The 22,807-nt window shown below is 50.9% G+C and overlaps 1 protein-coding gene and 1 long non-coding RNA gene across 5 annotated transcripts in view; one reads left to right on the top strand and one right to left on the bottom strand.

Moving 5' to 3' along the window:
• Positions 1-2,034: 2,034 nt before the first annotated feature.
• On the bottom strand, positions 2,035-9,337 carry LOC306650004. The gene is made up of 3 exons (XR_013760773.1): positions 9,047-9,337; positions 5,278-5,486; positions 2,035-2,920 (listed from the first exon to the last, which is right to left on the bottom strand). It is a non-coding gene; the product is annotated as an uncharacterized lncRNA (long non-coding RNA).
• The window catches only part of POR (cytochrome p450 oxidoreductase), a 51,809-nt gene continuing 37,357 nt past the window's right edge, over positions 8,356-22,807 (top strand). The window contains exon 1 of one of the 4 annotated variants that reach the window (XM_079121589.1): positions 8,356-8,379. The gene's annotated coding sequence lies outside the window, so the exon portion shown is untranslated. Of the gene's footprint in view, positions 8,380-9,665; positions 9,785-9,815; positions 10,216-19,473; positions 19,741-22,807 lie in introns of those variants that run through there. The other 3 variants (XM_079121587.1, XM_079121588.1, XM_079121586.1) reach the window with 3 other exon arrangements.

Genomic DNA, 22,807 nt, shown 5'->3' with positions numbered 1-22,807 from the left:
TGTGTGTAGGTTGTATGCAAATATTACTCCATTTTATATAACCAACTTGAACCTCCTTGAATTTTAGTATCTACAGGTGTTCCTGGGACTAATCCTCTGAGGATATCAAGGGACAACGATATATAAATATGACAACTGAAATCATGGGGAGTGAATTTAACTTTTCTGTCATTACAAACCGCCTGTGACTTTATTTGTGATACCATAGTCTTTTTTTTTGAAGGGTCCCCAAATGTGCATATATGCAAATATGCATATAAATTTGCATAGAACCTCACAAAAGCTGCTCTGGTCCTTTTGGGGTCCTTTGGAAAAAAGTCCCCCCCACCTCCTGTCCCTCTCCAAGTTCACCCAGCTGGTTGTTCCTCCTGTCCCAGTGTTTACCTTTGTTAATCCAAAGTAGATTGAAGGGAAATGAATAACATAGATATTTCTACTTCGTATCATACTTTAAAATAATCCCGTAATCTCTTCTAAGGGGGATTAGATGCTCATGTTGTAAAAGACTGGACGGATGCGGTTCAGCTCCTTCAAAGGGAAACTTAAGTCAGCGAGAGATTCAAAGATTGACGGGCCACCCGCAATGAACTCCCAGTCATGGGCTGTGTGCAAACAAAGCTGCTGAGGGGGGACGTCCCAAACTGGAGCCGGGGGTTCCAGGCAGATGTTGTGTTAAATGAGACCCTGAGAGTCTCTGGGGGCAGAGGCTTTGAAAAGAGGCCAACCTAACCTGTCGGTGAGAAGGTCTCAAGGTTGGGGTTTGGACAGAAAGGGACTTGGAAATCTGGAATGCCTTGGGGAACATTACGTCAACTCGGTGTCCCCCCATTGGGGGCAGGGTGTCATCACTTGGTTTTCTGGACTCCACGCCCAGCCCTGATGGTGAGGTTGGCATATCTCCTTAGGTTCCTTTGCTCAGATGTGCAGGGAGAGCCCAGAAGCCCTGTGACTGTCCCAGGTCAGCCCTGGGCCTGCTGGTGCAGTGCAAGACACCTCCAGGGGCCTCGGTTTCTCCAGTTAGGACCAGGTGGGACCCAGGTGATACAAAGAGAGCGTGACACCTGTCCCTAAGTTTCCAACCCCCTAGAATCTATCAGCTAGTCTCCAGTGGGACAGAGGCTGTTCCTCGTGTATAATATGGGAACTGTGGTCCCCACCTTTGGGAATTGTGTAAGGTTTTCTTGGTGATACCAGGCACTGCACTGAGGGCGCTTAACCATTGAGCCACATCCTCAGTCCTTTTTAAAATGTTTTTATTTCAGACAGGGTCTTGCTAAGTTGCCTAGGGCCTCCCTAAGCTGCTGAAGCTGGTCTCAAATTTGTGATCCTCCTGCCTCAGCCTCCCAAGTTGCTGGGATTATGCACCTGGTTTGTGTGAGGTTTTCATTCCATCTCTGGTTCTCCATGATCAGTCTGTATTGGTGTCACCAGGAGGGCTTGGGATAGCACAGCTGGCAGGGCCCCACCCACAGGGTTTCCAAGTCTGTCGCTGCAGGAGGGGACCTGAAATTTGGCCTTTCTAACAAATTCCCAGGTCTTGAGATGCTCCTGGCCTGGAGACCACACTTTGAGAATCACTGGAAGTGACTTGAAAGTGAGATGAGTCTCCTGGAGAGGCCAGCCCCCAGGCCAACTTCCCTTCCTGCTGAGTGACTGCTCGGAGGCACACAGCAGGTGCTATGTGCCATCTGACCCGTTAAGATGAGAGCCAAGCAGCCTTCTCCCCAGAAGCCCTTTCACTGCGGTTGCCATAGCAACAGCCAGAGCAGCCAGGAGATTCAGGGAACAGAATCATGGGGTCCTTTGCTGTATCGGGCAGAGAAGGTCAAGGTCCTGGCCTAGCTGCATGTGGATGAAAATGTGGAGGGAAGACAAGGAGGAAGGACGTGGCTTTCAAAGTCTCCCCTTACCCGGGGACACCCTCCCTTCCCTCCAAACTTGCCCTGGCGCCTGTGTGCAAACCAGGGAAGGGTTTCAAGCCCGATTGCATAACAGAGAGAGGAACAAAGGCAAGGGGGTGGCGGGAGGATCAGGGGAGCAGCAAACAGGAAAGAAGGGTCCCAGGGCCTTGAGACTCACCAGTCACGAGGCTGTTCACGCCCATTAACCCAGTGAATCCTCGCCCAAGCCCACGGGCCCCAGGATCCGCAAGGTCACACAACTGGCTTGGCCTTGGCTTAGCCCAGATAGGAAACCTGATCAGCTGTGGCTAAAGGCCCTGTTTATTCTTTCATCTCCGGACGGCCTGTTTGAAATTGTTGAACTTTGGGCATGGTGGCCAAGCCCCAGGTGTGTGGGGGTGGCAGGGAGGCAGGGACGAAGGTCTGGGGAAGTTATTGTTAACACTGTAGGGAATCAGGCTGGTCCCCAGTCTGGGTTTTGTCTTGACAGCAACAGCCGCCTCCTCTCTCTGCTCTCGGGTTCGGATCCATCCAGCTGCCCCGCGACACTCACTGCAGCCCCCAGCTCTGACTTCAAGCAGCAGTGCTCGGATTTGAGCGTGGATAAGAGTGAAGTTTATTTAAAATTTCCATTTCGGCCTTGCCTCCAGAGATTCTGCTCTAGTGGCTGGGGTAGTGGTGCCCCACGATGATTCTGCTGCAGATACAAGTGGCCTGCTGATGGCCCCTGGACTCATCCAGAGCACTGCTTCCCCCAAACTTCCTCTGGAAGCCCCCAGGTTTCAGTAACTTCTGGTTCCAGTCCCTCAGCTGCCAATGCCTGGGAATTCCAATTTAACCTGGCCCCACAGCACTGCCAACAGACATCTCACCTAGTTGCCAGCAGGGCCACACTCTGGCTTGGTAAGCCTGGCTGCCAGGGCCTTTGCTGTATTTCTGGGGCTCCATTTGTGGTGAACGAACTTCAGGGTGCATCAGCCAAATGGAGCTGCTCCACTTCTCTGCCTCAGTCTCCTCATCTGTAAAATGGAAATGAGACCACAGGTCTATCAAAGTGCTTCAGGAAGTTCAGGGCTCTCCTAGGTATGGGTCAGACATAAGACTGGGCCAGGGGTTGAGGTCAGGGCAGTGAGTCTCAGACCCGCCTCCTTCCTCTCCTCTTTGACAGTAGCAAGGCTGCTTTCCTCCTGCTGTCACCCATCTAGCCTTTGGTTATCATCTCACATCTTAGAACCCTGGCAGGAGGACAGGGACAGATTTCTGCTGTCCCATTTTGATGATAAGGAAACTGATTTCTTACCCAGGTCAGGGAATAAAAAGCTTTGGCCAAGGCCAGCTATTTGATTAGCAGCCTAAGTGGAATTTGGCTCCTGATCTCCAGATAGAGATTCTTTTTTTCTGAACTTTGGTAACTGACTTGTCCTTGCCCTACAGGGTCACCCTAGCTCTGTGGATGGATTCAGGAACTCTGTAAACTCACTCTAACGGAAACTCACTGTAAACTCACTCAAACTCATTCTAACAGAAACGCCAAGCAAAACAGCCAGGACGATGCTGAACTCAGTGACCCGGAGTGCATTGAGAACGGGGTCGGCATGTGTGATATTTGCAGCATTCTTTTTTCCGGTGTTAGAGGTTGAACCGTGGGCCTTGAGCATGCTAGGTGAGCTCTCTACTCATGAGCTACATCCCCAGCATCCACATCCCTCTAGTATCCAGGGAGAATGTCAACCCAGTCCCCACAGGCATGCTGATCTGGGGTCATTTTTTTCTTCATACATAAGGAGAGATCACCCCATCTTGGCTCCACTGGGTGTGAGCTCCTGCTCAAGGCAGAGGGTTGGGCAGCATGATTTTGGAGGCCCGAGTCCAAATGCAACAGAAAAGAGTCAGCCAAGTGGAACAGCGGTCCTAAAGCTCTCAGCTACAGGAGCTGCCTGGTTGGGAATGTGGAGAGCTTGCCAGTGTGGGAAGTGGTGCCCCTCAAACATGAGAGCTGGGCAGATGCTGCCCCGGAGGCTGGGGTGGGTGCCCTGGTGAGCCAGCCCCCAGACCCAGCCACTGATGAGGACAGGCTCTCCAAGGACACAGTGAAGTGGAAGGGTTGGATGTGTGGGGAGAACCCACTGACGGTAAACAGGCTGAGTCACCGTGTAAACACCCACTGGTTGGGCACCTTGGGACAAAGCCCATCAGGTGACTGAGCCTGACGCATTCATCTGTCAAATGGGATGCTAGTGTTTAATTTGGAGAGATTTGCAGTAACCGGGGTACCAAGTTAAGCACGGCATTTGGGATCTAGTTGGTGTGTAACGGATGGCAATCAGGGTCCCACCCTGCCACAAATGGAAGCACATCCAAAGAACTCAGTAAACGTTTGGTTTCACAGAATAAGGAAAAGCTTTGAAGGACTGAGGACTGAGGTGATGAAAAGCTACTGCTGGGGGTCAGGTGGCTTCGTGGAATGCTGCTGGCCCAGGCGGGGCATGGTAGTGCACACCTATAATCAGAACTTCAAGGCCGGCCTGGAAACTTAGTGAGATCCTGTCTCAAAAGTTTAAAAGGGGCTATGGGGATATGGCTCAGTAGTAGTGTGCCCTGGGTTCCACCCCAGTACTGAAAAAACGAAACAAAGCACTTGTCCCCAGGGCCAGGGATGTGGCTCAGTGACGGAGTGCGTGCCTAGCAGGAGCAAGGCCCTGGGTTCTGTCCTCTGGCTTCTCAGTCCCTGAACTTTGTCCCTGCTGTAGGTGCCCCAAGTTTTAGGCTGACATTTAGGAGAGCTGGGGCAGGGGCTGTACCACCTGCAGCAGACAGGCCTCCTGCCCTGATGGCCCCCAGGGCCTTCCCACGATCATGCTCTGTCCAGTCATCCTAAAGTGGCCACATGCGCACCTGCCCTGGGTCAAACCTCTTCGTCCACTGTGAAGACAGCCCAAGGGACATGCAAACACACGGAACCCAGTCCTGCAATCACTCACCTAATGTCCTGCCGTGGTCACTGTCCAGTTCCCCAGCTGGGCTTTCCCCCAGGTCTAGCCTCTAACTCCAGCTCTTCCTACCTGGCGGAGGGGTGTCCCTGCCCCTTTGGTTCCTTTCACCCAAACCCAAGTTCCTTAGCTCCAGCCTGTTTTTCCCGAATCTTCTGTGCCTTCACCCAACAACTGCCTCTGCTGCTTGCAATTTGCTGGGTCTTTGGGTGGGTGGGGAGGTATACAGTGGAGGTGGCTGGCCGAGATTCCAACACTCTGGGAATAATTTAATGGAGGAAATACTCTGGGCTGAACTCCACAGAGCCATTACGGTGGGAGCCATTACTTTCAGCCAAGGGATCTGAGTGACTTTCCAGAGTGAGGAGTGTGGGTCAGATACGTACATGTGAACATGGAAAGGAGCCACATCCCAGTTGACTCAGAGGGTGAAAGAGCACAACATTTACAAGGATCTGTCCAGCTTCACTGGAATGTAGAGATTGTGGATGAAGTTATGAAGGTCACGCCGGAAAGACAGGTTGGCAACAGATTTCAAATGTCCTTGTACTCCCAGGCCTAGGATCCATTCCTTCCACAAGCTTCCATAATGAACCTGCCACCAGAAACATGCATTTAGCAGCCAACCTGGAGAGGAGCAGAGAGTTGTCCAAGAGCCTTGGAGGAGGTCTCTGGAAAAAGCTTGCTAACACCAGACCCATGGAGAAGTTGAAGATCCATTTCTTTTTTTTCTTGGCGGTGCTGAGATTGAACCCAGGGCCTTGTGCTTGCAAGGCAAGCACTCTACCAACTGAGCTATATCGCCAGAAGATCCGTTTCTTTTAAATAGTACCAGAAAGAATCAGTGAGCGCCCCCACCCCCACCACCACCAAAGAGAAGGGCTGCACAGGAAGACCCCTGGGCTTCTGGGGATGGTTGGCTCTGCTGTATGCACCAGGTCCAGCAAGACAGCAATGTCGGCACTGCTTGTTGACTTGACTTCTATGCCCTAGCTTCAGACCAGGCAAAGAAAACATTTGGAATGCAAATGTCATCAAGTTCAGTAATGAAAACACAAGGCTTCAGGTTGGGGGCAGAGGGGTGGGGGCAGGGCCAAAAGAAGGGCAAAGCATGGACGCAAATAAATATACACAGTCACTGCCAACGGTTTATGGATCAAAAAGTAAAGGTCTAAGGCTACTGCTTCAGTTATCAAGATGACTAACAGAGAAACTAGGTTTGTAATGTTGAAAGCTGTGGGCAAGGGAGGAGCTGAGAGGGGTAAGTGGCCTAACTTGTCATTAGCAAAACTCCAGAGATTACATCCAAAACATCAGGCCTGAAAACCCTGATTTATCCACCTGGAAGGGTCAGAGAAAAGTGCAAAACAGGGTAAGAAGTTATCTTGCCCAGTCGGGTGTGGGGCCGCTCATCTGTAATCCCAGCAGCTCAGGAGGCTGAGGCAGGAGGATCAAGAGTTCGAAGCCAGCTTCAGCAAATTAGCAAGACCCTAAGCAACTCAGTGAGACCCTGTTTCCAAGTCAAATATAAAAAGGCTGGGGATGTGGCTCAGTGGTTAAGCGCCCCTGGGTTCAATCTCTGGTACAAAAAAAAAAGTGTTAGCCTGCCTGGGTATCGAGGAGTAAGGAAGGGGAACTGGCAGAAAACGGTTGTCTGGAACTCCATAGGTTATGATTTCAACTTGAGAAACATGAAGTTTATAGTCACTGTCATTTAGGTATTGGGAGCCAGTGCAAGAGTTGGTTCTTGAGTTGAGGTCAGGGTTGCTGGGATTCATAGAAAGAATTTAGGAAGCTGGGATATGGCTCAGGGGTGCAGCGCCTGCTGGGCATGAGCAAGGCTCTAGGTTTCTCCCAATACCAGCAGTAAAAAAAAAAAAAAAAAAGTTCTTATGTATTTGCCTTAGAATAAGTAGAACATTTACAAAGTACTCCATTCGGAAGATACAAAGAGTATATAGAGCGAAGCTTCTCTTACCTGTGGTCTGTTTCCCAGTTCTCTGGGGATAACCCTATTTTCCACTTTAAAAAAAAATTAATTTCCAGACATTTTATGCACACACAAATAAATATACACGACATGTTTTACATTCTTCCCCTACATCTGACCACTGATGCCACCAAGCGTAGCATTCTATATCAACTGTTCTGAACCTTGTAATTTTTTTGAGGGGTGGGGTACCAGAGATAGAACCCAGAGGTGCTTAACCACTGAGCCACATTCCCAGCCCTTTTTATTTATTTATTTTTATTTTGAGACAGGGTTTTGCTAAGTTGCTCAGAGACTCACTTAAGTCACTGAGGCTGGCTCTGAACTCACAATCCTCCTGCCTCAGACTCCCAAGCTGCTGGGATTATAGGCGTGCACCATCATGCCTAGCTCTGTATTTTTATTTTATCCATTTTATCTCTGAGATTAATTTATATCAGCAGTAAGCCTCCTTGTCTTTTTTATAGTTGGATGGTATTCATGTAGCTCCACCAACTGAGTATCTTTAAACTTCTGGATTTGGTCATAGTTAAAAAATGTTATCTCAGCCAAGTTTTTTAATTTATTTTAATTTATTTTTTCTTGGTACTGGGGATAAAACCCAGGGGTACTTAACCACTGAGCCACATCCCCAGCCATTTTTTTTGTATTTTGTTTAGAGACAGGGTCTTGCTGAGTTGCTTAGGGCCTCGCTAAGTTGTTGAGGTTGGCTTTGAACTCTTGATCCTCCTGCCTCAGCCTCCTTGTGTATGCCATGGTGCCCAGCTAATTTGTCTTTTTCTTATTAATTAGTAGGGGATCTTCATTAGGGCAACCGGTCCTTTGACAGTAGTTGTAATATTTTCTCCTAGTTTTCCATTTGTCTTTTTTTTTTTTTTTTTTGGCACTAGAGATTGAACACAGGGCACTTTACCACTGAGAAGTACAGTGCAAGTCCTTTTCATTTTTTTTACTTTGAGACAGGGTTTCCCTAAGTTGTTGAGGCTGGACTGAACTTTTGATCCTCTTGCTTCAGGCTCGGGAGTCACTCAGATTTCAGGTGTGTGCCTCTGCTCCCCACTTATTTGACGTTTGACTTGGCCGGTCTTTTGGTACACATCAGGTTTTTAATTTTATGTAAGGTGGATTTCTCAATCTTCTCATTTATGGCCTCCAGGGCTGGTGTCATCGCTGAGAAAAGCCTCTTTGGAGATTATGGACACAAATTCTCCATGGACCTTTTGAGATTTCTTTTTTCCTTCTCCTTTAAAGAAAACCATTCAAGTATTTAATCCATCCAAAATTTATGAGTGTATCAGGCAAGGTGTGTATTCAATCTATCTTTTTTCCCCCAGCTTCCTAGTGAGAGTGTGCTTTTGGAGAGGGTGTGTCCGGGAGGGACAGAAAGGCAGGGCAGTGAGCAGGACTGGAAAAGCAGCACATTCCCTGGCCAGGGAGTGCAGTAGAAACTGGATACAGTCAGGAGCTGCTGAGATCATCCTGGTGAAAGGTGACCCAGGTAGGCCTGCACCAGAGGAGGGGTAGCAGGAAAGGTGAGGAGATCCTGGGGGTAGGATCCATAGGATTCAATTACTACTTCATGGGGAAAAAAACGAAAGAAGTAAAATGCCTGTTTCCTGATGTTTCCTCAGTGATGCTGTTCATTGCAGAAAGAAGAGACCCCTGTCCTTAAGAGTTCTGGCTTCCGGGAGGGGCGGGGCAAGGAATCAAAGTTTAAAGAATCAGCTGGACATCTAGGAGAGACTCCAACCAGGTGTTAAAAAGGTGGAACAGAATATCAAATATCTGGAAAGTGGGCTTCTCCAGCCACTCTCTCCAGGACCTAGATTAGGAAGTCCAGGAGCTCACTGTTCAGTCCCTTAGTTGGCCATGGTGTGAACCACCCTGAAGGTTATTGCATTCACCAAACCTGTAGGAGGGAGAGGTTCAATGGCGGGGGGGGGGGGGGGGGGGGGGTCTGACTGGATCCTGGCTATAACAAGCCCAATACTGGTTATTACTGCAGTAATAATCCCCTCTTTATAGGGAACTTAACCATTTTCCCAGTATTTGGTTGTTGGTTGATGGGCCCGGTTTTTAAAAGATGGAGAAGGGGCTCAGAGAAGAGAGTTGCTCACTGTTTCAAAAGGAATTAATAGAAGACCGTAAGGACCGCAGCGGCTTACATTTCTAGAGCACTGAACTGGTGTGGATGGTCCTGGTCGAGTCCTCCTTAGCACCGCGCTAAGTCCTTTAGGAACACAACCCTGCCACCCAGGCAGGAACCAGCAGGAGGCTCAGGGGGCTTCCCCCTTCCAACAACAGCAACCAGACTTGGAACGCTCTGCGCCCTCCCCGCCTCGTGGATCCGGCCCTCGCCCCTAGCCCGGCGGATCTCCGCCCCCAAGCGGGTCGGCACTTAAATCCCGACACTCCGCTGTCAGGCCGAGGCACCCCGCACCTCAGCCTCGCCATTTTCAGGTGAGGAAACTGAGCGCTGTAGAGCAGGTCATGCCGCGATCGCACGTGAGCGGCAGCCGGGAGCAAGAGGCCACAGACGGCGGCGCACGGCCACCGCCCCGCGGCGACCCACGAGCGGGTGGGCAGCAGACTGGGGGCACAGCAGGGTCAGGCGCGGGAAGCCGCAGCCGCCGTCCGCCGGAACTGAGTGACGGGCTCGGGGGCGGGGCTGCCGGTCGAGACCCGGGGGCGTGGCCAGGCCGGGCCGTACCAAGAGCTCGGACCCGCAGGGGGGAAGCGGGAGGAGGGCCCGCCTCGGGAGCGCGTGCGCCGCTCCTCTGGGCGGAGCCGCTGCCGCGGCGGCCACGCCCCCGCCCCCACGGCTGCGCGCACGGTGGTAGCGTCCCAGTGGTGCGGGCCTGCGTCCTGCCCAGGTGCCCCGGAGAGCTGCCCGGCCGCCCGCGGTGAGTGCTCAGTGTAGCGCGCGTGGGGTGGACGAGGTCCGGGCCTCGGGGGCTCGGGGCTGCCGGATCCCTCTGCCCGCTGCGGCCTCCGGGCCCTCGGCGCTGGATGGGCTCGCGGGCCGGGTCGTGGCACCTCTTCCCTGACGTTCGCGCGAAAGGCGCGGCTCCCACCTCGGCCCTTTCCCGGCTGACCCTTCCCCTCGGGCTGACCTCACTCCGCGGCTTCCACAGCCAGCGCCGAGAGCGCCCGGGCTGTCGGCTGAGGCTCGGGTCTCGGCCTCTGCGGACTCGGGCTCCGACCCGCGTTCTGCCCTCGGGCTGAGCTACTTTCCCTCTCCAAGCCTCAGTTTCCCCATCGGTACGACGGGGCGCGGGAGGCAGCAGACTCTAGGGAGCGCGGATGGGATCCTCATCTCACCCTGCAGCATCAGGTGGGCTCGGTGCAGGGCTCCTGGCATCGCCCGCCGAGCATCCCGGGGGCAGTCCCCCTCTCGCAGCAGCCTGTGCGACCGCTGCGACACACCGGTGCCCCACTCTCTTGGGGAGCCCTGACACCCTTAGCTCGCGGGAGCAGCTGGATGGGACGTCGAGGTCTGTCGAGCGGCCGCGGGTCGGGGCTTCGAGGCACTGACCTCGACCTTTGGCTTTTCATTTCTCAAGGCGAGTCACCGTTGTGTAAGCTAATGACCAATACTGAGGAGTTCGGGGCCCTTTCGTTGAAGGCGACCGCCTCCTGTCTTAGACCCATCAAGCTGCAACCTTTCAAGCTAAAGAAGAATAAATAGTAGCACTAAAGGGAGACCCCACTGGCGTGGGTGGTCCTGAGTTTGAGACATGGCCCCGTGATGATACAGAACTTGACTGGGCTTCTGCTTTAGTCTTTGCTGACACAGGCTGCTGCCCCCACAGGGATGGGGTTTTGAGGATCAAGACAGGGTTCCAGAGAGTGGTATTGAGAACTGAAATGTTCTTTGTAAGTGGAGCAGCTATCTAAACCTCTGGGATCTGGTGTCCTCACCATACAGTGCTGTAATTCCTCTGGCCTGTTTGTGGAGAAGGCATTGGGTCATTAGCTACACAGCAGACCCTACCTACACAGAGTGGTGGTGGAGAAACAGTCCAGAAGGTCAGGTTAGCCAACTGTAGCATTCATAGAGGCCACTTTCTTCTTTCTAAGGAGTTTCTTATTTTCCTTTTGAGGGAATGGTTCTTGACTTTCATAGCTCTTTGGTGGGAAATAGTTTCATTAAATAATCAGCTTCATTCTTGTCAAAAGTGGCCAGAAAACAGATCTGCATTTTAAAGTATGGAATATTAGCTCCCAGTCATGTTAAATGATCTTAACTCTCAAATTCTTCACCCATAGTCATTGGGAAAATAATAGGTAGGAGCCAGATGCAGGGGACCACACTTGTAATCCCAGGGGTTCAGGAGGCTGAGGCAGGGGGATTGCAAGTTTGAGGCCAGCCTTAGCAAGTTAGTGAGACCCTATCTTGAAATATAAAAAGGACTGGGGATGTAACTCAGTGGAAAACACCCGTGGTTCAATCCCCAGTACCTAATAATAATCATAATAGTAATAGGTAGGTTTGGAATGAGATGTTCTTGGCACTCTGGAAATCACAGTATTGACTGCAGCTTGTGTGAGTAAGTCAGTGAATAGGAGTTTATAAACAGCCACAGGGGTGTCTGTTGCCTGACAAACCTGAAATTTTAGGGCCTGCCATTGGCTCTGGGTTGATGCTCCCTTCACCTCTTGAAAATCAGGATCTGGGTTAGGTAAGTCTGTGTATACTTAGGAGATAAAATATTTGAAACAGGAACTGCTTGACAAGTTCAGGACATCTACTTGTTAAACCCATGGGGCATTTCAAGTTAAAAAGAATTTAACTCTTGGGACACTTTTTTTTTTTTTTTTTTTCTGGTGGAAGCTTACGTAGTTACAGGGTCTTTCATGGTTCCAAAGAGGACTTCCTTATGCTTAGGGAGGAGCACCACGCTGGACTGGGGAGCAGACGTCAGGGACAGTCTCTGGCACTAGCCCTGCGTGTTGGTTGGTACACAGTCCCGGGCCTGAGGGCCTCAGTTGAGTGCTTTGGGATTTATGTTTTTACTATATGTCAGATCTCATTTTGATTAAAAAACTGGAAGCTGGTATGGCGCACATGTAATCCCAGTGATTCAGGAGGCTGAGGCAAGAGGAATGCAAGATACAGGCCAGTCTGGGCAACTTAGACCCTGTTTCAAAATAATAATAAAGGATGAGGATGGGGCTCAGTAGTTAAGTGCTCCTGCGTTAAATCCCCGGTAGTAAAACAAGTGTGTGTGTGTATACACACATATATATCCACATATGCATGCTTTGAATGTATTTAACAGATATTGTACTGGGCACTATGAGAGATTTCAGGGTATTGCAGGGAACAAGAAACAAATCCTTCATGGATCTGTCCTTTCGGGGTGAGGGCGAAAACCACACATGATTTGGCAAATGGTAATTGCCAGGGAGAAAAATAACAGGAATACGTGCATCAGAGTAAATGTGGTGATGGTAAATGTCACTAGATATTGCCAAAATCCCTTCCAAAACGGCTTGTTCTGTTCCCTGCTCCAAGGACTCAGCATTTTTAAATTCAGAATTTCAAGGCCAGTTGCGATGACTGGCTGCTGACAGCAGAGATGTTTGTATTTCAGGGAAAATCATGCCTGAGAATGTACTGAGTTTGTTGTTCGTATGCACGTGCGCACAAACATATACAGTGTCGGAATTTTAAGTTCTCCCGATGAGCCCAGCACGTTTCTGCTCCCATGGCCCCTCCAGTGCTGGGGAGGCCATCCCAGAGGCCGGCTCACTGGCCTGAGGCCGAGGGGGTGAAGCTGGGGCTCCCCAGGGCACGCTGCTCCACAGCTCTCGGGCCTTTTGTGCTTCTTCCTTTTCTAACTAGGCTTTTTTTCCAGAGGCGAAATCTCCTAATAACATGAAATTGCTTGATAACATGATGCTGGTTGCTCTCAGCTCCACAAAGCATAAGTAGCCTATGCTGTCCTACCCATCTCCCGGGTATGTTCTTACAGCATGCGAAACGTAAATGAGTGTCTTCGTGGGAGACAGAACATGCTCGTTCTTTTTACACAAACTACAGAACAAAATTTGTTTTCTGTGCAGTTCTGTTATCGGTCGTTTGACAGAAATTTAGACTTGCCAGGCAAGTAGGGAGAAGCACAGGGCCAGAGGTAACTTGGCTGCCTGTGGCGCCGCTGGCCCGTGCCAGGCCTTGGTTTCTTCATCAGTCAAGTTGGTGGAGGATCCCTGCTCCACCTCATCCCAGAACAGCCCAGAAGATTGCTATTTGACTGTTGATTCTCCCTGTACCTACCTGGCAGGGTGAGGTCCCCGTGGACTGGCACCTCACAGCGCCTGCTCAGCCCTCAGGGCATGAGCTTGGACGTTGAAACCCTGGTTCAGGCCCTTGAGAACGCTGCTGGGGAGGGAAGCAAACAAAACTAACGAATGTCGTGGAGTGCACCATTTCACCTTGGGGCCGTGGGGCCAAGGTGCTTGCTGATGCTGAACCTGCTTTGTGCTAAGCCGCCATGGGGTATTGTGCCAGGCTCTGTGGAAGAGGTGACCTATGTTGGGTGTTGGTGGGTCGGTAGGACCCCTGAGCCCACAGAGGCACCCTGCCTCTGAGATCAGCGGCAGGAAGTGGAGGGTGCACAGTGGGACTTGCCTGCAAGGGTCTTACGAGCTGTGCAGAATAACAGAAAGACTCTTTTAAAGGTCACTGGTGTGATGGGTTCAGAGCATTGTCTTCTCGTACTGGGAATTCAGGCTTTCTTGCTGCCCCGTACCTTCTCTGGGTGAGTTAAGTTTTTGGGAGTTTTTACTGTGCTTAAATTTGTGATCAGACCATTTTAGAGCTCTGCATTTTAAAGGTGTTCTTCCTCTCCAAACCCATCCCCAAGTTCATGTGCACATGTGCACATGTGAAGGTGGGGGTGGAGTCCTGTGTGGCAGGCCATGGTTCTTTGCAGGCTGTGACACCTGTTGGTTGGGCCCATTGGAGGCAAATTCCTTACACTTTGTTGTTTTCTTTTTAAATTTTTAAAAATTTATTCTTTTTTTTAAAAAAAAATATTTTGTAGTTGTAGCTGGACAGAATGCTTCTATTTTTGTTCATTTTTATGTGGTGCTAAGGATCAAACCCAGTACCTCACACATGCTAGGCAAGCACTCTGCCACTGAGCTATAGTCCCAGCCCTCAATTTATTCTTTAACCAAGACATAAAGACATAAAAATTGCACATATTAATGAGGTAATATCATGTTTTAATACACATATACATTGTGTAACCAAGACATAAAGACATAAAGACATAAAAATTGCACATATTAATGAGGTAATATCATGTTTTAATACACATATACATTGTGTAATGTTTAAATCAGGTTAAATCTCTCTCTCTCTTTTTCTCTCTCTCTCTTTGGTACTGGGATTGAACCTAGGGGCTCTTTACCACTGAGCTATATCCCCAGCCCTTTTTTAAAAAAAAGTTTTATGTTTTTAAAATTTGGGACAGGGTCTTGCTGAGTTCCTGAGGCTGACTTTGAACTTGTGATCTCCCTGCCTCAGGTGTGTGCCTCATGCTTGGCTTATAGCTCTCTCTCCAAATATTTATTATTTGTGAAGAAATTTCAAAATCCTGCCTTCTAGGTTTTTGAAACGTGCACTTCATTGTTGCCATCTGTGTTACCCTACTGTGCAACAGCACCAGAACTTCCTGCTCCAGTGGCTTTTTTCTGATGTTGGTAGGGTGGCCGCCCAGTTGATGCTGGAATGTGCTGTGAACACAGCAACTGGGGATCCTGCTCCTTCTGGGTGGTTTGTGCCTTGGTGCCAGGTGACTGGGATGGGGGCAGATCTCAGGAGCTCTTTAACTGGAGTGCTCTGAAGGCTGAGGCCTCTGGTCACCTTTGAACAGCATGCATCCCTAGCTGAGAGAGTTGTACCCATGCTCTCCCGAGATCGACCCATTTCAGGGGTAGACCAGAAGGCGATGCTGGGCCAACAGCAGTACTGTTGGCTCTGGTCCCTTCTCAGAGGTGGACTTCTGAGGACACAGCTTGTGGTACAAAAGTGGAATGGAAGCAGTCGGCTGTCGCGACTGGTTGTGTGCAGGGACATGTGCAGGTGTGTACCTGCTGAGATGCAAGTTACACCATTGCTTCTAAGTGAGTTGGCTGGGTCGTGTTTAGTCATTTGGCTTATCTCCCCGGTTTTATCTTCGCTGCCTCTTCCTGTGCCCTCCCAGCCAGCCCATTCCCCGAGTTCAGCTCCACATCACATCGCGGGCGTTTGTGTCAGCGTCAGGAGAACACTGTGATCCTGTGGCTCCTCGCTCTCCCCAGGCGGTAGGCTGGGTCTATACAAAGGTTCGCGGGGTTAGACAGGTACATGTGAACTCCTGGTCACCTTCCCCTAACACAGGCGTGGTGACGGTGGGTCAGCTGGGGTTAGCTTTCAACACTGCAAGTCGCGGCTTGGCTCTCAAGTGCATAGGCGGAGGTATTGGCCAGTCTGAGGGGGTTCTCCGGGGTGGGCTTGGGTGGGTGCACATTCCAGGATCACGGTGTTCCGTCCTGGTCTTGTGGTCATGTGAAGAAGGCTGTTTGTTGGTTTTGCCTAAGGGTTTCAGAGCCTTGATGATTGTTTGTGAAACCACACAGTACCACGTGGACACATGGGACGTGGTCGCTTGTGTAATGTGATTTGAGAACTGGGGTGTAGCTCTGTGGAACAGGGCGTGGTTAGCATGGGTTTGATCCCCAGCACCTTGAAAAACAAATGCTCTTGTGATGTGATTTGTAAACTCTGGAAGGTCACGTAGTACCTCAGTGGCCACAAAAGCCCCCGTCCCATTTACCTGAAACCCGCACCACCGAGGTCTCTGTCCCTGACAGTGTCCTCACTATCTTCCTGGTCCCCGAAGCTCCAAGGACAAAAGACACGTTTCCCTTTCCCTCTTCATCCTGGGTCTCTTGCCACTATCAAGTCCTATCAGTTTTTGACCTTCAAATCTCTTTTATGGCTGTGGTACCAGTGCGGACCCCTGTCATTTCCTGCTTCTCAGGCCGCCTCCAGGCCGTGGTTCTTCCTCTCCGCCCCTGCCCGCCACCTCCCAGGATCTGTCCATGCCATCGCTTGGTTGATCTGGAAGGCCTGCTTTTATCACCACTGCTTTGCTTAAGAATTTTTGGGGGGATTGGTGGTGGTGCTGCTGGGGACAGAACCCAGGGACTCACACAGGCTGGGCACCTGCTCTGCCACTGAGCCGCACCCCAGCACTGCTCAGGATTTAAAATCCCGCTTGCCGCGTGGTTGTTAGGTGTGTGGTTTCTCTCCTCGGTCGACTTCTGTAACGAATGTGCAGTGGCTTATAATACAAGGCGTCTGATTCGCCCTCCTTGGTAGCAGTGTGGTTGGAATAGGTCGTGTGCTCAGTGGGAGCAGGGAACTTCCCTGTGTGGCGAGTGTCCTCAGTACCTGGAGCCACACCATGAAGGCAGGCAGGTAGCTTGACCTTGCTGGGTGGGAGAGTAAGTGAGTGAGTAAATGTGGTTTCTCTCTCAAGCTCATCGCTCATCTTTCTCCTGCCCATCTGCTGAGCCTAGATGTCAAATTGGGTCCAATCTGTATTTTTGAAGATTATTCTAAGATGCATTATGAACTTTTGGTAGAATTTTAGTCTTTCATCTAGCTATGAAATTTCACGCGATTAATAATTTGTTCAGTAATTCAATAATCATTTAAAGAAGAATATTTGAAGTTTCTCTGGTTCTTTCTAGGTCAGTTACCTGGATGCCAAAGACAGGGGTAAATGGGCTAATTTAAAAAATTCTAATGAAAATGAATAAAGAGGTGCAGGTTAACCTTCGAGGGTCAGATGTGTGTCAGGTCCTGTTCTGAGAGTTTCTATCTCATATAGTCATCATGACACAGGGAATTGGTGACGGTACTGAGGCCGAGTGACAGTAACGTGCCCAGGGTCCCTTGGTGCGTAGGTGGGAGGTCTGGGTCCACTTAGAAGGCCCAGGTTCTTTCATGGCTCCACTGAGTGGTAAGTTTGTTGAATTCTAAGTTCCACACTTTCCCCAGCAAAACCAAAAGCCATGGAAAGTACTAGAAGCCAAGAACTAGTAATAGAGAGAAGGACCCTGGGAGACAAGTAATCATACTAAAACACAGACAAGGGAGGCTGTTATGGTCGAGCATAAACTCAGCTCAGAGCTTCCTAGACGTGGAGGCAGGGGAGCATGAGCTTGCACCGTGAGTGTACCAAAGAACGTTCCAGAAGCAGGCCTGTTGAGCACCAGAGTTACTTTTTTTGAGCCTTTATGAAGGGTCATTGAATGAAGCAATGGGCAGCTGCCCTGGGCTTAGTGATCATTTGCCGAGACCCTCGTTGTGTCAGACTCTGGGGTGCTGGGACTGTACCTGTGTGGACAAGACCAGCAAGATTAAGGACGACGATGGCACGGGCTGGGCGAGGGAACGTGTGAGGAACAGAGGAGTGGTGGCCACCGGGAGCCCTGCCTTGGACCCACCAGGCAAGGGCTTGGGGCTCAGTAGTAACGCTGTAGGGCCAGGTCTCCAGGGATGGGAGCAAAACGGAGGCAGTATGGTACATTGTAGCAGGCAGAGATAAAGCCGGGGATCTGGGACTGCGAGTGGGAAGAGGTGCTTTGCCCGAGTGGAAGGCCTCAGTCCCAAGTGGAGGTACTGAGTGCTTAGTACCTCCCAAGGCAGTGTCCTGCCATTTTGCTGTGAAAGTAGAAAAGTCTGGCTTGCCTTCCTGCCCCTTAGTGAGTACCTCACCATGGATCCTGGACTGTGGATCTGTGGCTCTGGTCTAGAATATCTGGTTTAGCGTTCAGCACATGTAAGTATTGAGCACATGCCGTGCTAGACCTGCGGAGCCCAGGGCATAGATAGCTCTGGCCACACATGTCCTTCTCTGGGAATTATTTAATTCTGAGCAGTACTGTCATCTGACAGTAGGGCCAGGATGTCAGCTGTCATTCAAGGAAGTCACATCTATCTCTAACTCTGCCTTGTTCTGAAAGGTCTTGAAGGATGATTGACAGAGTGCATCAGTGCGAGCTGGTCTGGATTTACACCATGCTTCTACCATTTATCAGTTTCCCGTGTTGCTCAAGTTTTTCATTTCTTTTCTTTTTGGTAGTACTGAAGATTGAACCCAGGGCCACTCCGCTGAGCCACATCCCCAGTCCTTTCTGTTTTATATTTTTTGAGATAGGGTCTTACTAAGTTACCATAGTGGGCCTCCAACTTGGGCAAGGTGTTTGATCTTTGTGAGAACTGCTTCCCCGAAACTCAGAGGGCTGGGCTGTGTGTGTGTGCTGTCTTCTTATGCTGGGGCTTCCCTCAAAGGCCTCATGCCCTTAGAGTGTTAGAAGGGAGAAGCGAAATAGTAGAATGTCATAGCAGGTGCTTAATACATGTTGTCTTTACAATTTTCATCCATTTAGAAGAAAATGCATAGATGAGGCAGGAAATGATTGAGGAGGAAATAGGGAGGAGGGTGGTGCCTGGTTGTGCGTGGCCCTGTGGATCTGCTTAGTGTCCTGATGTCCATGGGAGATGGGGGGACATGCTCTCATTTCACTCTCCATCAGTTAAAAGACAAATCAGGAATGGGCATGTTTATGTCATCTTTTTCATCACTGTGACAAGAATACCCTATGAGAACAACTTAGAGGAGAAAAAATTTGTTTGGGGCTCATGAGTTCTCAGTCCGTAGATGACTGACTCCGTTGCTCTGGGCTCAAGGTGAGGCAGAACATCATGGGGGGAGAACCCAGGGCAGGAAAACTGTTTATATCACTCTTGCTCCTGAGCCGCTGGGATTACAGGTGTGTACCACCACACCCAGCAGCCCATCACTTTTAAATTCTGCCGTCCACAAAGTCTCAGGACATGGGCAGGATAGCCAGAATGTAACCCGAGTGTCCTGCAGGCCATTTCCCACTGGAGTCCTCATTTCTGTCTGAAGCCTCATGAGAGCAGTCTGCATTCCCACCTGCACCAGGGTCTTCCGAGCTCCTCCCAGAGTCTCCCATGCTTATGACATTCTAAACTTTTCTAGTTTGCATCTCTGAACGTTTCAGAATTCTTCCTGCAAGCTAGCTCCCAAGGCTTCCTGATGACATGGCCAGCTTAGTCACAGCAACCCTACTCCTGTACGAATCTCTGTTCTAGCTAGCTTCATCACTGTGTCCAAAATGCCTGACAGAACAACTTAGAAGCCAGACACAGTGGCACACACCTGTAATCCCAGTGACTCAGGAGACTGAGGCAGGAGGATCACAAGTTCAAAACCAGCCTCAGCAACATAGCAAGGCCCTAAGCAATTCACTGAGATCCTGTCTATAAATAAAATATGAAAAGGGCTGGGGATGTGGCTCAGTGTTTAAGAGCCTCTGGGTTCAATCCCTGGTACCCCAAAAAAGAAAAACTTAAGAGGAGGAAAAGTTTATTTGGGGCTCCCAGTTTCTGAGGTCTCAGTCCATAGCAGCCTACCCCCCCTAGGGAGTAGGGCCCAAGAGGAGGCAGAACTTCATGGGGGATTGGCCCAGTGGAGGAAAGCTGCTCATCTTATGGTGGGGTCAGGAAGCAGAGAAGAAGAGGCCGCAGGAGGCACACCCCAGTGACCCACCTCCAGGCACGCCATCTGCCTGCGGTTCGCACCCAGCCAATCCATTCAGACCAGGATGGACTGATAGGTCACAGCTCTCATTTCACCTCTGAATATTCCAGGAACTTCTGGGGGACACCTCATACCCAGACCCCAATAGGCAGTGACTGCTGATGCCTGTTTCTTCACTGGGTGGGGAACTGGGTCTGGATTAGACATTGCGAGTGGTTGCTTCATTGGTGAATACACTAAAAGCCACAGAATGGCACGTGTGTTAATGGGGAGTTGTATGGTATGTGGGTTCTACCTCAGTTTTAGAAATCAGGTTTGTAGGTCACAGGTTCTTGAGCAGCTCGGCCCCACGGTTCTGCCACCAGCTGCGCGCGTCTTGAGCAAGCCCCGCACACCTGCGGCAGGCTCATTCATGCTCACCGGGGGTTCCTGAGCTCCCTGCCTTTCTGAGCCCTCTTGGGGTACCGCCAGCATCGGCCTGCGAGAAGGAGGGCTGTGTGTCCCTGGGCTGGGCCTCCCCCAGAGTTCCTACACAGCAGTCCTGGAAGCAATACACTGAGGCAGTTGAACGACAAGGAAACCAGCTGCTTGAAGTGTCACCTTCTGGAGGTAACGGAGGGACCCGCGTCCATGCTACGGGACTGTGCACGGGTGCAGCGTGAGGCCCCTAGGATGTGGGCAGGAGCTCAGGAACTTTTACCTTGTCCTGTGGAGCTTGGTTGAGATGTGATTTAGGTGTTCTTTTCCAAAGGTTCAGTATTAGAGGCTTGGTCCCTGGGGTGGCCGTGTTGGGAGGTGGAGGAACCTTTAAAATATGGATCCTAATGGGGACCCTTGGGTCAGCGGGGAGTGTGCCTCGGAAGAGACCGCGGGACCCCAGACACTCTCCTGCTTCCTATCTGAAGATGTGGCATCTCCCTCACACATGCCCTCCTGCCATCTGCCATGAGGTCCTCACCAGAGCTGAGCTGATGCTGGCCTTGTGCCCGTCAATCCCTAGAAGATGTGAGCTAGTAAACCTTTTTTCTTTATAAAGTCAGCAAGCCTCGGGTATTTCACTATACTAATAATGGGAAAAGGACTAATACATGGCGCCTAGAGAAATTTCTTCCCAGCCCCTCCTACCGGTGTGCTGTGTGATGTGGTGGGTGTCTTTTCTAACTGGAAGCCACAGCAGGTGCAGTGGAACCGTGGCTCTCAGGTCTCCATAGCTTGCTTGAGCCAAGTACACCCCTCTCTTGATGGTGTCACTCCGGTGGAGCATTAAATCAGCCTCTGAAAGGAGCATCTTGCATGGCCTTATGCACCTGTCCTGAGCAGCAGGCCCAGGAGGGTGTCAGGGCAGCCCCGAGGAGCTGTCTTCCTGCCTCAGAAGAGAACGTGGTCAAGGCAGTGAGCTGGCTTGGATAGCAACTCCGTGCTAACGTGTAGCTTTGTCAGCAGCGAAGTGAGTGCAGACACTTCTATAAACGCCGCCGGCAGCCTCCTGCCCCATGGCAGTGGGTCTCATTATTACTGATGCGTTCATAGTGCAGATTGAAAAAACATGCTCTCCAGACACAGGCCACAGGATTGCCCTAGAACTGGGGCACAGCACACCTTGAATTGGTGACAGCTTGAGGTCACAACAGAAGCAAGCAGGGCTGGGAGGGGTCAGAACAGTGGCACCTGAGGCTGTGGTGCAGTGATTGCCTGGCCCGGCCCCATGGTGAGTCTGGACCGTTAATTCCTGGTAGCAGAGCTGGCTGGAGCTCTTCGGTGGACCGAGGAAGGCCTGCCTCTGGCAGCTCCCTGGTCTTCCCGCCCTGGGAGAAGCTCAGGTTTTGCTAATGGCGCAGCCTGCTGCTGGCTCTTCCTTGGGTGACAAGAGCCAGCATGAGAGCCACTGGGACCACTGTGGGCCGGGAGGTGGGTGCCCCCTTCCTTGTCTTGGGTAGCAGATGATAGCCAGGGTTGCAGCACATTTGTCGCAGAGCATCCCACAAGGTCCCTGCATCTTGTCCTGCAAGTGGCTTGCTGTTTCCTTGCCTCTGAGTCCTGGAATCCCATCTGTAGAATGGGTAAGATGCTTTTTCTCTAGACAGGGTTTTCATGCACATCAGAGGAGGAGACTCTGCGTGCCTAGCGCTGTGCTTGGCACTGGTTAGGAGTGAGTGAGTGTGGTCCCCGTGTGGCTCCTGCCGGGGTTGGCAGTAGACACGAGTGTCTCTCTCCTGCAATTTTTTTTTTTTTTGTGCCAGGGATTGAACCCAGGGGCACCTAACCACTGAGCCACATCCCCAGCCTTTTAAAAATATTTTATTTAGACACAGGGTCTCACTGAGTTGCTTAAGGCCTTGTTCAATTGCTGAGGCTGGCTTTGAACTTGCAATCCTGCCTCCGCCTCCTGAGCTGCTGGGATTGCAGGTGTGCGCCACCGTGCCCGGCTCTCCTGCAGTTCTGAGAGCTTGTGTTTTTGAGAACCCAGGGTACTAACCCTTGTTTCTTGATGATACGGAATCCAGGTCGCCAGACATTCGTGGAACACTTGTCTGGATAAACACTCGAGCAGTGAAGCCGAACGCGCAGGAATGCCCGGGGTGTCCAGGGCCGGGAGGCCTTGCAGGGTGCTGCCGGCTTTGTGGGCGGGGTTTTTTTTTTTTTTTTTTTTTTTTTTCCTTTTTTAACCAACCTTATATTTACAGGAACATTGCAAAATAGCGTAAAGGTTTCCTTTATATTTCTCACCAAGTCCCCTAGTGTTACCATCTTCCATAATCCTGCTAAAATGAACAAGAACAGGAAATTACACATCAGTCCGACGTAATTAAGTCAGTCGGGCACTGGCAGACCTGTTTTATGAAGGGCCAGACAGTAAACACTCGGGCCTTGGGAGCCAGAAGGTCCCCAGCAGCTACTCACCTGTTGTTTTTGCAAGAAAGCAACCCGGTGTAACTGAGGAGGTGCGGCTGGGGAACCGGTGGTGGCGGCAGCGGTGGGCTTAGCCCGCAGGCCTGTTCTGCCAGGCCCTGAGCCACACTGCGTGCCTCGCTGAAATGTCACGCTGCTAACGCCCCCTTCCACCCCAGGATCCACCTTGCACTTATGTACCGTCTCTGGTTTCTCAGTTCCGTGACCTTTCGTAGCCTTGATGCTTTTGAAGAGCACAGGTCAGTTATCTTACGGAATGTCACTTGATTCAAATACCGCAAAAGCAAGGTTGTGGCTGCAGTGCGTGGCAGCGGCAGGTTGGCGTTCTACCTGCGTCCCCTGGTTAGATCGTTCTCTGCAGGGTCCCCCTGCAGTTAGTCCTTT

The sequence above is a fragment of the Sciurus vulgaris genome (genome assembly GCF_902686455.1).
Source record: "Sciurus vulgaris genome assembly, chromosome: 18".
Taxonomy (NCBI): Eukaryota; Metazoa; Chordata; class Mammalia; order Rodentia; family Sciuridae; genus Sciurus; species Sciurus vulgaris.
Note: the sequence above shows the minus strand (reverse complement) of the source record. Positions and strands in the feature narration are given on the sequence as shown.